Here is a 13,632-nt window from a genome sequence, read left to right as displayed (position 1 = left end):
CCTTCTTTTCCAGCTGCAAAAGAGAGACGGTACACCCTGATCAACCTCCGGGGAAGGGAAAAATCAAGAGTGCACCACTAAGCGTACGACTCAGTAACCGCATCAGGGCTTTGAGCAACTTGTACCCTATCGATAAAGGAATGTGAGAAAAGCAAGGGACTCCCCTGGAAAAAACACCCCCACAAAACTCTATAGTTACATTGCACGTTTCCAGAGAATGTGCACCGTACCTGGAGGTAATGCAATACCGGGTCGATGCGTGGAGTGGAAGGAGCAAGCCCCCGTTCCGGCTCCCTGATCCAAAAATCAATTTAATATATGGTCCCCCGGGTAGGGGACGTATCAGATATTAAACTGATAAGAACAGATACTACACTTGATCTTAGCCAAAAGGCCGAGAAGCGATGAGTCCAAAGCGTTTCGTGTTCCGTCCAAGCTCTTGGCACGATCCTCTCTTGTCACGGTGCCCTGTTTTCAAGCCAGCCTAACAATGGCTGCTGCTTAGCACCCCCACCCAGTCTCCCCACTTTGCACCCCTGGTTCTTAGCGGAGACAGCCGTTTGACTTTTCACACACTCAAAGGGCTCAGCCTTACGGCCAAACCTACCAAAAATAGCTTAAACTCGTTGGCGTTCCTCTCCACGGAAGTCTTTAGTAAAAGGCGAAAGACTTGTGCGTTAGTTTGCGCGGTGCACAAACTTTGCTGGTTTTATTGACTTTTCTCACCGGTCGGAGCTCGGCCCAGACAAACTGGAATGTGCCTGTTTTTTTTTCAAAAAAACAGTAATGCATAAGCCGTGTATGCTCCCTGTCTCTAAAGGTCTGTTGGACACGTTATCCCCTTCTATAGAGGGAACTGCTTACTTTACCTTCTTTTCCAGCTGCAAAAGAGAGACGGTACACCCTGATCAACCTCCGGGGAAGGGAAAAATCAAGAGTGCACCTACTAAGCGTACGACTCAGTAACTGCATCAGGGCTTTGAGCAACTTGTACCCTATCGATAAAGGAATGTGAGAAAAGCAAGGGACTCCCCTGGAAAAAACACCCCCCACAAAACTCTATAGTTACATTGCACGTTTCCAGAGAATGTGCACCGTACCTGGAGGTAATGCAATACCGGGTCGATGCGTGGAGTGGAAGGAGCAAGCCCCCGTTCCGGCTCCCTGATCCAAAAATCAATTTAATATATGGTCCCCGGGTAGGGGACGTATCAGATATTAAACTGATAAGAACAGATTTTTTTTTTTTTTTTTTTTTTTTCTCTTTATTGATACTCATTTCCATTTTCCATAGAAACTTTTGCATAATTAAAAAAAATACACCCTACATCAAAATACAACTTGTCAACAATTGTGGATAATCTGTAAAATCATAGTTAAGACAATGAAAACAGTACTTTTAAGAGGTTTTACAGATTAAAAAAAAAAAACAACAAAGTTGTAAAGGAATATTTTAAAAGGGAGTGTATTTGTTAAAAGGTTCTCTTGTGCAGGAGCAGGGTGAGTCCCTACCCAGGGTTACTCACTCCGCTCCTCCAAACAGTAAGTCTCTCAGGATCCTGTCCTGGTGCTCATAGGAGATCCCCGCCCTCTCGCTCCTTCCCACCTTCCTCTCCCGGAGAGCCAGGCCGCCGCTGCTTTGACCTTTTCCCGTGTAGCTCCGGCTCCTTCGTCCGAATGGGCACAGAGGCGATTCTTCTTTGTGGCTGTGTCCTAGGCCTGCCGCCTGCAGCTTCGGCCACTTGGACCGTCGCTGCGGCCATCCGGATCACAGCCACGGGGGGCATCTGCATGTGCTTCCTTACCAGCAAGTTTCTGGAGGTCCACATGGCGTCTTTGATGGCGGCCAGGGTGAGCCACTGCTTGGCAAAGTCGTCTTTTTTGATTGCTTCCTGGCTCACCCCATAGAGCACCAGCTGTGCTGTAAGGACCTCCCTTGCTGGCAAGTACGGGAATTGTAAGGAGCCGGCCATTGCCCACTGGTCTACGGCAGCGCTGCACTCCCAGAGCAGATGCCTCACCGACTCAGGCGCACCACAACCAGGTCGAGGTTGAGAGCGCCGACATGCCCCGGGAGTGCATGACGGACCTGACCGGGAGGATCTCGTGAGCCACCATCCATGACAGGTCCCGGAGTCTGTTTGGAAGAGCGGGGTGGTTGACGTTGCGCCAAACTGTTGAGGGCTGGCCTAATGGAAGCCCGCGCACTGGACTCACTGGTTCCTGCTCCTGCACAACAGAAATCAACACACGGTGATTGGCTAAAACTTGCAGCTCCTCCTGCTCCAGGTTAAAATGCTTTAAAAACTTCTGAATAAAAGCATAGGCTGGTGGCAGGTTAAAGGACACAGGTACTTTAAGATCAGTGGGTAAAATCTTCAGTCTTTTGAGATAAGAACCCATCCAGAATCGTGTCATTGCTGTGGTCTTAGGGTTTCTGGATGGGTCTGTAGCATATTTCACGTATAGCGCGACGTATCGGCTTCCTAAAAACAAGTGTAGGTCAGGTACTCCTTTTCCCCCTTTTTCTTTTGGCCTCCTCATCACGTCTCTCCTCAGTCTTTCCCACTTGGAGCCCCACAAAAAGTAAAAGATGGCTCGGTCAAGATCTAAAAGCACTCTCCTAGGAGGGATAAAAACGGAACTGATCAGTAAAAGCAAGGGTAAAATCACTGCTTTGATGATTAAAACCTTCCCTTCAATGGTCAGTCCTCTAAGTCCCCAGTATCCTAGTCTTTGCCTTACTTTTCCTACCACGTCTGGCCAATTTGTTTTCCCTCCCCCCTCCTTGTCAAATTTGACCCCCAGTATTCTCTGGTCAGTCTGTGTCACAGTCAGGGGGAGTCCTGTCATTTCAGTCGCCGTCCATGGCCCATAAAGTTGGGCTTGGGTCTTGCCTCTGTTGAGTTTTGACCCAGAGGCCCATCCAAACCAGTCAGTCAAGTCCAGCGTCCTGTTGACAGATAAAAGGTCGGTGCATAAAACGTTCACGTCGTCCATGTATAAAACGCATTTAGTCTGAAGTCCCCCGCTCCCTGGGATTCCGATCCCATTGATTCGTTGGTCCCTTCTCAAGATCTGCGCCAGAGGTTCTATACAGATGACATAGAGGAGGGCAGATAACGGACAGCCCTGACGAACACCGCAGTTAATATCCACTGCTTTTGTCAGGTGCCCGTTAATAACAAATCTGCTGGTGATGCTCCGGTACAGCAATCCCACCCAAGCTATAAACCTTTCTGGAAATCCCATTTTTTGCAGTACCCGAAAGAGGTACTGGTGCGAGACCCGATCGAAGGCTTTTTCAAAATCTAAATTTAGTACTATTAGCCTGATGTTTCTGTCTCTCGCGTAACAGATGGTGTCTCGGATCAGTACGAGGCTGTCGGTGATCTTCCTCCCCGGAATGGCGCAGGCTTGATCTGGGTGAATCACCTCTTCTAAAAATCCAGACATACGTGAGGCTAAAAGTTTGCAGTCAAAGTTTAAAAGAGTGATAGGTCTCCAGTTCTTCAAATCAGTCTTATCTTTGGCCTTGTGAAGGAGAGTCACTATCCCTATTCTAAAACTGTCAGGAAGTCGGTCTAGTCGTTCAAAACCCATAAAAACAGCAAGCAAATCAGGTGCTAAAATGTCCCAAAATGTCAAATAAAATTCCAGGGGAAGTCCATCTTGTCCTGGGGACTTCCCCTTCTTAAAACCTGTGATGCATTTATTTAACTCTAAAATCGTAAAATCTTGGGTTAAAAGCACGCTGCTTTCTACTGTCCCGGTAATGAGGTTTAAAACTTCTGTCATGGTGTCTTTTTCAATAGGTTTCCTTTGGTACAATTTTTCATAGTAGTTTTCAACAACTTGTTTAATTTCTTCTATTGTTTCTACTGTGCACCCATTTTCTTTTGTTAGTTTACAAACCGTTCCCCTTTTATTTATGATTTTCTTAAAAAAATACCTTGTGCACTTTTCCCCCTCTTCAATTTCTTGTTCCCTGCTTCTTAAAATGACACCTTTACTTTTGGTTTCTGCTAAAACCGACATCTCTGTTTTGACTTGTTTTATTTCCTCACTAAAATCCATTCCGCATTGTTGTAGTTTAAAATAGCGTTGTAGTCGTTTCTGCAGTCCCATCATGCGTCTATTTTCCCTACTCTTTTTTCTCTTCCCTGCCTGTCTAAAAAAAGTCTGGGTCTTTTCCTTCACCATTTCCCACCAGTGTGCGCATGTGTCGTAAAAGTCTTGAAGGGTCTGCCACTCTCTGTACTGCTCCCTGTATTGGTTGACTAAAACCTGGTCTTCTAAAAGGGAGCAGTTGAGTTTCCACAGACCACTTCCTGATGTCACACCCGAAGAGAGCGAAAGGGTGCAGGAAAGCATCAGGTGATCGGAAAAGAAAACAGGGGTCAATCTAGCATCGGTTGGTGGGCAGTCCCGTGTAAAAATATAGTCTATGCGAGAGGCTCTGGTGCCATCACCACTGAACCAGGTGAAGCCCTCCTCTCTAGGATGCATGGTTTTAAAACAGTCCTGAATTTTAAAATCCCTGCATATGCCCTGTAGTAAAAGTGATGCTTTATCAACTTTAAAATCTTGCCCTCCTCTTTTCCTGTCTTTCCTGCTTAAAATACAATTAAAATCACCCCCTACAACTAAAGGTTCCCTACCTAGCATGTGGAACTGCAGTTCTTCTAAAAGGTCATACCTGTCATTCCTGTCATTAAAGCCATAAATATTTAAGAGATTAAAATCCCTTCTCCTAAAAGTCAAGTGTGCTAAAAGTGCCCGACCATTTCTCACCACAGTGCTGCCCTTCACCAGAACCTTAGGATTTTTGATTAAAATGGCCACTCCATCATTTTTGTTGTAATTTGATCCACTCCATATTGATGTATATGGCCACAACTCCTCCCACTGTCTGTAGTGTTTTAAAAACGGAATGCCACATTCCTGTATTAAAAACACATCTGACTTAAAGGAAACAAGATAGGATAAAATACTCTGGGCTCTAACTCGCGACTTCACACTTCTCACATTGACGGTTGAGAAGGTGAGAGTCATGAGTATGGTTAAAAACAACAGGTATGAAATTTTAAAAGGACTATACAAGGAATTTCAGAGATAAAATGGCAGTCAGATAATCTGCTGTGAATGGAGCTCTTCCTTCACTCTTACAGGTGAAGAGTAAGGGGGTTTAGCTCCAGTCCCCGGATGGACTCTGGGGGTTGGTCTAGGCTGCAACCTTGCATTTAGTTTTGAGTCCTTAGGGGTTGATTGCAGAGCTATTGTTAAAAATGAGACCTCATTTGGTGAATCGGAGGGGAAGACTCTGGGCTCCTCCACAGATGAACTGTCTGAGAGAGTCCCAACTCTTCCCCTCTTCTCTGAGAATACAGGAGACTCAGAGGACAATTCTGATGCCAGCCTCTTTGTTTGCTGGGCGTTGGGGGGGGAGGCATCCTCGCTATCAGTCTGCAATTGGCCTTCCTCATTATCTGAACTAGCTCCGCCCTCTACCTGCATTGCCCCATCCTCTCCAGAACTCTCTGTTGATGGGGCTGTTGCAGGCCCCTCCCTTTCTCCCGCCTCATCTGATTCCACTCCTCCAATCACAGGATTTGGCGGGAGATTTGAATTTTCCGGCCCAGCCTCTTCAATTAGCTCTCTAACTGCCTGGCCTGGTCCACCATTTTGCCCACTTGCTTTTGCTGCCTTTACTTTGTTGGCAAAAGATTTGGGGCAATCTCTGAAGAGGTGGTTTGATTCTCCACATAGATTGCATTTTCTGCCATTGGTGCACTCCTCAAAGGTGTGCCCAATTTCTCTGCATTTCCCACAGACAGTCTGCTGACAAGCTTCGGCCAGGTGCCCGTGCTCACCACACTTGCGGCAGAGCTTGGGCTGACCCTGGTAATGGATGTAGCCCCTGTTTTCTCCCAGAACTATCATGGATGGCAGATGTTTTAGGCCTTGGAAGCCCTGGGGGTCCTGCCATTGTTGAATGGGGACCCTCCAAGCGCAGTTCCAAATGCCATCCTCATCTCTCACTTTGGTAGCCTGGCCTTTAACAGTGCAATATCTTCCCAGCCACAAACAAATGTCCTCTGCATTCACTGTTTCATTGAACATTCTGACAATAACCGTTTTTAAGGCATTGTCAGTCAGTTTCTCCACACTGAAGGCAGAAAACTGGGGTTTAACATTTTCAAAACGTGTCCAAAACTCTCTTAGCAGAGCTGCTGAACGGAAACTCACATCAAAGCCTTTACCAAAAGGCAAGGTCAGTATACAGTTCAGATCATTTGGTGTGAAACCCAAGGCTTTTTGGACTAGCTTCCTGGAGAAGTCCAGTCTGGACATCCCCAGGAGTTTACCCTCTCTCTCCACAAAATTTAAACGAACGCTGTGGTGCCTCCGCATGCCGGCATGGGTGGCCGACATGATGGAGGCACCACAAGCTAAAAAAGTGCTGAAAACAATAAAACCAGTAAAAGATCAATCCGACAAGTAAGAATAATGAAAAACAATAAATAACACAAGAGACAAAGAGTACTTACCTGATCGGCCTGGTCAAGATGTTACAACCTGCAGAGAACAGGTAAAATAGCTCTCTCAGCCAATGAATTCCTATTTGTTAAAGATTTTCAATTACTGGAAAATTGAAATGCTTTAAACAAGGAACATTTAGAAATATCCTCCCAAGCACTGATAAAACCGATGCCACGACAGACAAGTATTTTAACCACCAACAGGAGGCGATCGCAGTCTTAGCCAAAAGACCGAGAAGCGTTTCCAGAGAACGTGCACCGTACCTGGAGGTAATGCAATACCGGGTCGATGCGTGGAGTGGAAGGAGCAAGCCCCCGTTCCGGCTCCCTGATCCAAAAATCAATTTAATATATGGTCCCCGGGTAGGGGACGTATCAGATATTAAACTGATAAGAACAGATACTACACTTGATCTTAGCCAAAAGGCCGAGAAGCGATGAGTCCAAAGCGTTTCGTGTTCCGTCCAAGCTCTTGGCACGATCCTCTCTTGTCACGGTGCCCTGTTTTCAAGCCAGCCTAACAATGGCTGCTGCTTAGCACCCCCACCCAGTCTCCCCACTTTGCACCCCTGGTTCTTAGCGGAGACAGCCGTTTGACTTTTCACACACTCAAAGGGCTCAGCCTTACGGCCAAACCTACCAAAAATAGCTTAAACTCGTTGGCGTTCCTCTCCACGGAAGTCTTTAGTAAAAGGCGAAAGACTTGTGCGTTATGAAGAGAAACCAGAGTCAGTACGGCCTTCGCCTTGAGGGCAGCCGAGAACCCCAGTCGTCCCAGCCACCACCGTCACGGTAGGCCTCTCTTTGCGCCTGCCGCGTTCCAAATCCCAGATCGCACCCGTCAGCTACCCTGCCCCGTACTGTCACATGCGCTATCCAATGGGGTTTGCGGAGGGTTAGGCTTAGGCGGAAAGCCCCGCCTTTGGGGGGCGGGGGCGGGGGCATGTGTGCTTGTAACATACAGAAACGCCCACCAATCGTCACGGCCCGACAACAGCACCGACTCTGCAGTCGTAAAACTGGCATAGTTGGCAGCACGCTTTCACGCTTACGAGTAAAAGAAGCTACCCGGGACACCTTGTTTTCCTTTGACGTAGCGGTCAGGGGAGAGCGCGAACGCAGTCCCCCACTACCAGAAATTATGCAGTCGAGACTCCCACATTTGGGGAATTCGCAGGGGTCAGCGCAACCGGAGTGCAATGGCTGAGCCTCGCCCTGGGTGAACCACCTTCTTGATCATGGTATCTCCCCTGCCAGGTAAGTATGAGTTGGAGTTGTCAGAGACGGTGGGGTCGGTTCCAGACACAGCACCCTGGCTGATGGTGGCCACACTGCACAATGCCAGAGTTCGGCGACATCAGCATTAGCTGACCCTCATCTGAGGCTTGTCCCCGAGGCGTTGCAAGCACTATACTGCAGTTTGACAAAGTTGCGCGGTGCACAAACTTTGCTGGTTTTATTGACTTTTCTCACCGGTCGGAGCTCGGCCCAGACAAACTGGAATGTGCCTGTTTTTTTTCAAAAAACAGTAATGCATAAGCCGTGTATGCTCCCGTCTCTAAAGGTCTGTTGGACACGTTATCCCCTTATATAGAGGGAACTGCTTACTTTACCTTCTTTTCCAGCTGCAAAAGAGAGACGGTACACCCTGATCAACCTCCGGGGAAGGGAAAAATCAAGAGTGCACCACTAAGCGTACGACTCAGTAACCGCATCAGGGCTTTGAGCAACTTGTACCCTATCGATAAAGGAATGTGAGAAAAGCAAGGGACTCCCCTGGAAAAAACACCCCCCACAAAACTCTATAGTTACATTGCACGTTTCCAGAGAATGTGCACCGTACCTGGAGGTAATGCAATACCGGGTCGATGCGTGGAGTGGAAGGAGCAAGCCCCCGTTCCGGCTCCCTGATCCAAAAATCAATTTAATATATGGTCCCCGGGTAGGGGACGTATCAGATATTAAACTGATAAGAACAGATACTACACTTGATCTTAGCCAAAAGGCCGAGAAGCGATGAGTCCAAAGCGTTTCGTGTTCCGTCCAAGCTCTTGGCACGATCCTCTCTTGTCACGGTGCCCTGTTTTCAAGCCAGCCTAACAATGGCTGCTGCTTAGCACCCCCACCCAGTCTCCCCACTTTGCACCCCTGGTTCTTAGCGGAGACAGCCGTTTGACTTTTCACACACTCAAAGGGCTCAGCCTTACGGCCAAACCTACCAAAAATAGCTTAAACTCGTTGGCGTTCCTCTCCACGGAAGTCTTTAGTAAAAGGCGAAAGACTTGTGCGTTATGAAGAGAAACCAGAGTCAGTACGGCCTTCGCCTTGAGGGCAGCCGAGAACCCCAGTCGTCCCAGCCACCACCGTCACGGTAGGCCTCTCTTTGCGCCTGCCGCGTTCCAAATCCCAGATCGCACCCGTCAGCTACCCTGCCCCGTACTGTCACATGCGCTATCCAATGGGGTTTGCGGAGGGTTAGGCTTAGGCGGAAAGCCCCGCCTTTGGGGGGCGGGGGCGGGGGCTGGGGCATGTGTGCTTGTAACATACAGAAACGCCCACCAATCGTCACGGCCCGACAACAGCACCGACTCTGCAGTCGTAAAACTGGCATAGTTGGCAGCACGCTTTCACGCTTACGAGTAAAAGAAGCTACCCGGGACACCTTGTTTTCCTTTGACGTAGCGGTCAGGGGAGAGCGCGAACGCAGTCCCCCACTACCAGAAATTATGCAGTCGAGACTCCCACATTTGGGGAATTCGCAGGGGTCAGCGCAACCGGAGTGCAATGGCTGAGCCTCGCCCTGGGTGAACCACCTTCTTGATCATGGTATCTCCCCTGCCAGGTAAGTATGAGTTGGAGTTGTCAGAGACGGTGGGGTCGGTTCCAGACACAGCACCCTGGCTGATGGTGGCCACACTGCACAATGCCAGAGTTCGGCGACATCAGCATTAGCTGACCCTCATCTGAGGCTTGTCCCCGAGGCGTTGCAAGCACTATACTGCAGTTTGACAAAGTTGCGCGGTGCACAAACTTTGCTGGTTTTATTGACTTTTCTCACCGGTCGGAGCTCGGCCCAGACAAACTGGAATGTGCCTGTTTTTTTTCAAAAAACAGTAATGCATAAGCCGTGTATGCTCCCGTCTCTAAAGGTCTGTTGGACACGTTATCCCCTTCTATAGAGGGAACTGCTTACTTTACCTTCTTTTCCAGCTGCAAAAGAGAGACGGTACACCCTGATCAACCTCCGGGGAAGGGAAAAATCAAGAGTGCACCACTAAGCGTACGACTCAGTAACCGCATCAGGGCTTTGAGCAACTTGTACCCTATCGATAAAGGAATGTGAGAAAAGCAAGGGACTCCCCTGGAAAAAACACCCCCCACAAAACTCTATAGTTACATTGCACGTTTCCAGAGAATGTGCACCGTACCTGGAGGTAATGCAATACCGGGTCGATGCGTGGAGTGGAAGGAGCAAGCCCCCGTTCCGGCTCCCTGATCCAAAAATCAATTTAATATATGGTCCCCGGGTAGGGGACGTATCAGATATTAAACTGATAAGAACAGATACTACACTTGATCTTAGCCAAAAGGCCGAGAAGCGATGAGTCCAAAGCGTTTCGTGTTCCGTCCAAGCTCTTGGCACGATCCTCTCTTGTCACGGTGCCCTGTTTTCAAGCCAGCCTAACAATGGCTGCTGCTTAGCACCCCCACCCAGTCTCCCCACTTTGCACCCCTGGTTCTTAGCGGAGACAGCCGTTTGACTTTTCACACACTCAAAGGGCTCAGCCTTACGGCCAAACCTACCAAAAATAGCTTAAACTCGTTGGCGTTCCTCTCCACGGAAGTCTTTAGTAAAAGGCGAAAGACTTGTGCGTTATGAAGAGAAACCAGAGTCAGTACGGCCTTCGCCTTGAGGGCAGCCGAGAACCCCAGTCGTCCCAGCCACCACCGTCACGGTAGGCCTCTCTTTGCGCCTGCCGCGTTCCAAATCCCAGATCGCACCCGTCAGCTACCCTGCCCCGTACTGTCACATGCGCTATCCAATGGGGTTTGCGGAGGGTTAGGCTTAGGCGGAAAGCCCCGCCTTTGGGGGGCGGGCGGGGGCTGGGGCATGTGTGCTTGTAACATACAGAAACGCCCACCAATCGTCACGGCCCGACAACAGCACCGACTCTGCAGTCGTAAAACTGGCATAGTTGGCAGCACGCTTTCACGCTTACGAGTAAAAGAAGCTACCCGGGACACCTTGTTTTCCTTTGACGTAGCGGTCAGGGGAGAGCGCGAACGCAGTCCCCCACTACCAGAAATTATGCAGTCGAGACTCCCACATTTGGGGAATTCGCAGGGGTCAGCGCAACCGGAGTGCAATGGCTGAGCCTCGCCCTGGGTGAACCACCTTCTTGATCATGGTATCTCCCCTGCCAGGTAAGTATGAGTTGGAGTTGTCAGAGACGGTGGGGTCGGTTCCAGACACAGCACCCTGGCTGATGGTGGCCACACTGCACAATGCCAGAGTTCGGCGACATCAGCATTAGCTGACCCTCATCTGAGGCTTGTCCCCGAGGCGTTGCAAGCACTATACTGCAGTTTGACAAAGTTGCGCGGTGCACAAACTTTGCTGGTTTTATTGACTTTTCTCACCGGTCGGAGCTCGGCCCAGACAAACTGGAATGTGCCTGTTTTTTTTCAAAAAAACAGTAATGCATAAGCCGTGTATGCTCCCGTCTCTAAAGGTCTGTTGGACACGTTATCCCCTTATATAGAGAGAACTGCTTACTTTACCTTCTTTTCCAGCTGCAAAAGAGAGACGGTACACCCTGATCAACCTCCGGGGAAAGGGAAAAATCAAGAGTGCACCACTAAGCGTACGACTCAGTAACCGCATCAGGGCTTTGAGCAACTTGTACCCTATCGATAAAGGAATGTGAGAAAAGCAAGGGACTCCCCTGGAAAAAACACCCCCCACAAAACTCTATAGTTACATTGCACGTTTCCAGAGAATGTGCACCGTACCTGGAGGTAATGCAATACCGGGTCGATGCGTGGAGTGGAAGGAGCAAGCCCCCGTTCCGGCTCCCTGATCCAAAAATCAATTTAATATATGGTCCCCGGGTAGGGGACGTATCAGATATTAAACTGATAAGAACAGATACTACACTTGATCTTAGCCAAAAGGCCGAGAAGCGATGAGTCCAAAGCGTTTCGTGTTCCGTCCAAGCTCTTGGCACGATCCTCTCTTGTCACGGTGCCCTGTTTTCAAGCCAGCCTAACAATGGCTGCTGCTTAGCACCCCCACCAGTCTCCCCACTTTGCACCCCTGGTTCTTAGCGGAGACAGCCGTTTGACTTTTCACACACTCAAAGGGCTCAGCCTTACGGCCAAACCTACCAAAATAGCTTAAACTCGTTGGCGTTCCTCTCCACGGAAGTCTTTAGTAAAAGGCGAAAGACTTGTGCGTTAGTTTGCGCGGTGCACAAACTTTGCTGGTTTTATTGACTTTTCTCACCGGTCGGAGCTCGGCCCAGACAAACTGGAATGTGCCTGTTTTTTTTCAAAAAACAGTAATGCATAAGCCGTGTATGCTCCCGTCTCTAAAGGTCTGTTGACACGTTATCCCCTTCTATAGAGGGAACTGCTTACTTTACCTTCTTTTCCAGCTGCAAAAGAGAGACGGTACACCCTGATCAACCTCCGGGGAAGGGAAAAATCAAGAGTGCACTACTAAGCGTACGACTCAGTAACTGCATCAGGGCTTTGAGCAACTTGTACCCTATCGATAAAGGAATGTGAGAAAAGCAAGGGACTCCCCTGGAAAAAACCCCCCCCACAAACTCTATAGTTACATTGCACGTTTCCAGAGAATGTGCACCGTACCTGGAGGTAATGCAATACCGGGTCGATGCGTGGAGTGGAAGGAGCAAGCCCCCGTTCCGGCTCCCTGATCCAAAAATCAATTTAATATATGGTCCCCGGGTAGGGACGTATCAGATATTAAACTGATAAGAACAGATTTTTTTTTTTTTTTTTTTTTTTTCTTTATTGATACTCATTTCCATTTTCCATAGAAACTTTTGCATAAAAAAAAATACACCCTACATCAAAATACAACTTGTCAACAATTGTGGATAATCTGTAAAATCATAGTTAAGACAATGAAAACAGTACTTTTAAGAGGTTTTACAGATTAAAAAAAAAAAACAACAAAGTTGTAAAGGAATATTTTAAAAGGGAGTGTATTTGTTAAAAGGTTCTCTTGTGCAGGAGCAGGGTGAGTCCCTACCCAGGGTTACTCACTCCGCTCCTCCAACAGTAAGTCTCTCAGGATCCTGTCCTGGTGCTCATAGGAGATCCCCGCCCTCTCGCTCCTTCCCACCTTCCTCTCCGGAGAGCCAGGCCGCCGCTGCTTTGACCTTTTCCCGTGTAGCTCCGGCTCCTTCGTCCGAATGGGCACAGAGGCGATTCTTCTTTGTGGCTGTGTCCTAGGCCTGCCGCCTGCAGCTTCGGCCACTTGGACCGTCGCTGCGGCCATCCGGATCACAGCCACGGGGGGCATCTGCATGTGCTTCCTTACCAGCAAGTTTCTGGAGGTCCACATGGCGTCTTTGATGGCGGCCAGGGTGAGCCACTGCTTGGCAAAGTCGTCTTTTTTGATTGCTTCCTGGCTCACCCCATAGAGCACCAGCTGTGCTGTAAGGACCTCCCTTGCTGGCAAGTACGGGAATTGTAAGGAGCCGGCCATTGCCCACTGGTCTACGGCAGCGCTGCACTCCCAGAGCAGATGCCTCACCGACTCAGGCGCACCACAACCAGGTCGAGGTTGAGAGCGCCGACATGCCCCGGGAGTGCATGACGGACCTGACCGGGAGGATCTCGTGAGCCACCATCCATGACAGGTCCCGGAGTCTGTTTGGAAGAGCGGGTGGTTGACGTTGCGCCAAACTGTTGAGGGCTGGCCTAATGGAAGCCCGCGCACTGGACTCACTGGTTCCTGCTCCTGCACAACAGAAATCAACACACGGTGATTGGCTAAAACTTGCAGCTCCTCCTGCTCCAGGTTAAAATGCTTTAAAAACTTCTGAATAAAAGCATA

The 13,632-nt window shown here is 49.0% G+C and overlaps 13 non-coding genes and 2 pseudogenes across 13 annotated transcripts; all 15 read right to left on the bottom strand.

Annotated features, from left to right (window-relative positions):
• Positions 1-214: 214 nt before the first annotated feature.
• LOC127139410 (U2 spliceosomal RNA) lies at positions 215-406 on the bottom strand. The gene has a single exon (XR_007809616.1). It is a non-coding gene; the product is annotated as a U2 spliceosomal RNA (small nuclear RNA).
• A 181-nt stretch (positions 407-587) lies between these two features.
• Positions 588-700, bottom strand: LOC127139437 (U5 spliceosomal RNA). Its single transcript, XR_007809641.1, has one exon. It is a non-coding gene; the product is annotated as a U5 spliceosomal RNA (small nuclear RNA).
• A 384-nt stretch (positions 701-1,084) lies between these two features.
• On the bottom strand, positions 1,085-1,301 carry LOC127139419 (uncharacterized; annotated as a pseudogene).
• Positions 1,302-6,790: 5,489 nt separating this feature from the next.
• LOC127139408 (U2 spliceosomal RNA) lies at positions 6,791-6,981 on the bottom strand. The gene has a single exon (XR_007809614.1). It is a non-coding gene; the product is annotated as a U2 spliceosomal RNA (small nuclear RNA).
• Positions 6,982-7,162: 181 nt separating this feature from the next.
• LOC127139424 (U5 spliceosomal RNA) lies at positions 7,163-7,274 on the bottom strand. The gene has a single exon (XR_007809628.1). It is a non-coding gene; the product is annotated as a U5 spliceosomal RNA (small nuclear RNA).
• Positions 7,275-7,643: 369 nt separating this feature from the next.
• LOC127139414 (U1 spliceosomal RNA) lies at positions 7,644-7,807 on the bottom strand. Its single transcript, XR_007809620.1, has one exon. It is a non-coding gene; the product is annotated as a U1 spliceosomal RNA (small nuclear RNA).
• Positions 7,808-8,369: 562 nt separating this feature from the next.
• LOC127139404 (U2 spliceosomal RNA) lies at positions 8,370-8,560 on the bottom strand. The gene has a single exon (XR_007809610.1). It is a non-coding gene; the product is annotated as a U2 spliceosomal RNA (small nuclear RNA).
• A 181-nt stretch (positions 8,561-8,741) lies between these two features.
• Positions 8,742-8,853, bottom strand: LOC127139423 (U5 spliceosomal RNA). Its single transcript, XR_007809627.1, has one exon. It is a non-coding gene; the product is annotated as a U5 spliceosomal RNA (small nuclear RNA).
• A 375-nt stretch (positions 8,854-9,228) lies between these two features.
• LOC127139403 (U1 spliceosomal RNA) lies at positions 9,229-9,392 on the bottom strand. The gene has a single exon (XR_007809609.1). It is a non-coding gene; the product is annotated as a U1 spliceosomal RNA (small nuclear RNA).
• A 562-nt stretch (positions 9,393-9,954) lies between these two features.
• Positions 9,955-10,145, bottom strand: LOC127139402 (U2 spliceosomal RNA). The gene has a single exon (XR_007809608.1). It is a non-coding gene; the product is annotated as a U2 spliceosomal RNA (small nuclear RNA).
• A 181-nt stretch (positions 10,146-10,326) lies between these two features.
• Positions 10,327-10,438, bottom strand: LOC127139422 (U5 spliceosomal RNA). Its single transcript, XR_007809626.1, has one exon. It is a non-coding gene; the product is annotated as a U5 spliceosomal RNA (small nuclear RNA).
• A 373-nt stretch (positions 10,439-10,811) lies between these two features.
• LOC127139392 (U1 spliceosomal RNA) lies at positions 10,812-10,975 on the bottom strand. Its single transcript, XR_007809598.1, has one exon. It is a non-coding gene; the product is annotated as a U1 spliceosomal RNA (small nuclear RNA).
• A 564-nt stretch (positions 10,976-11,539) lies between these two features.
• On the bottom strand, positions 11,540-11,730 carry LOC127139401 (U2 spliceosomal RNA). Its single transcript, XR_007809607.1, has one exon. It is a non-coding gene; the product is annotated as a U2 spliceosomal RNA (small nuclear RNA).
• A 176-nt stretch (positions 11,731-11,906) lies between these two features.
• On the bottom strand, positions 11,907-12,022 carry LOC127139438 (U5 spliceosomal RNA). The gene has a single exon (XR_007809642.1). It is a non-coding gene; the product is annotated as a U5 spliceosomal RNA (small nuclear RNA).
• Positions 12,023-12,400: 378 nt separating this feature from the next.
• LOC127139420 (uncharacterized) lies at positions 12,401-12,629 on the bottom strand (annotated as a pseudogene).
• Positions 12,630-13,632: the final 1,003 nt, after the last annotated feature.

The sequence above is a fragment of the Lates calcarifer genome, unplaced genomic scaffold (assembly GCF_001640805.2).
Source record: "Lates calcarifer isolate ASB-BC8 unplaced genomic scaffold, TLL_Latcal_v3 _unitig_1485_quiver_2860, whole genome shotgun sequence".
NCBI lineage: Eukaryota > Metazoa > Chordata > Actinopteri > Centropomidae > Lates > Lates calcarifer.
Note: the sequence above shows the minus strand (reverse complement) of the source record. Positions and strands in the feature narration are given on the sequence as shown.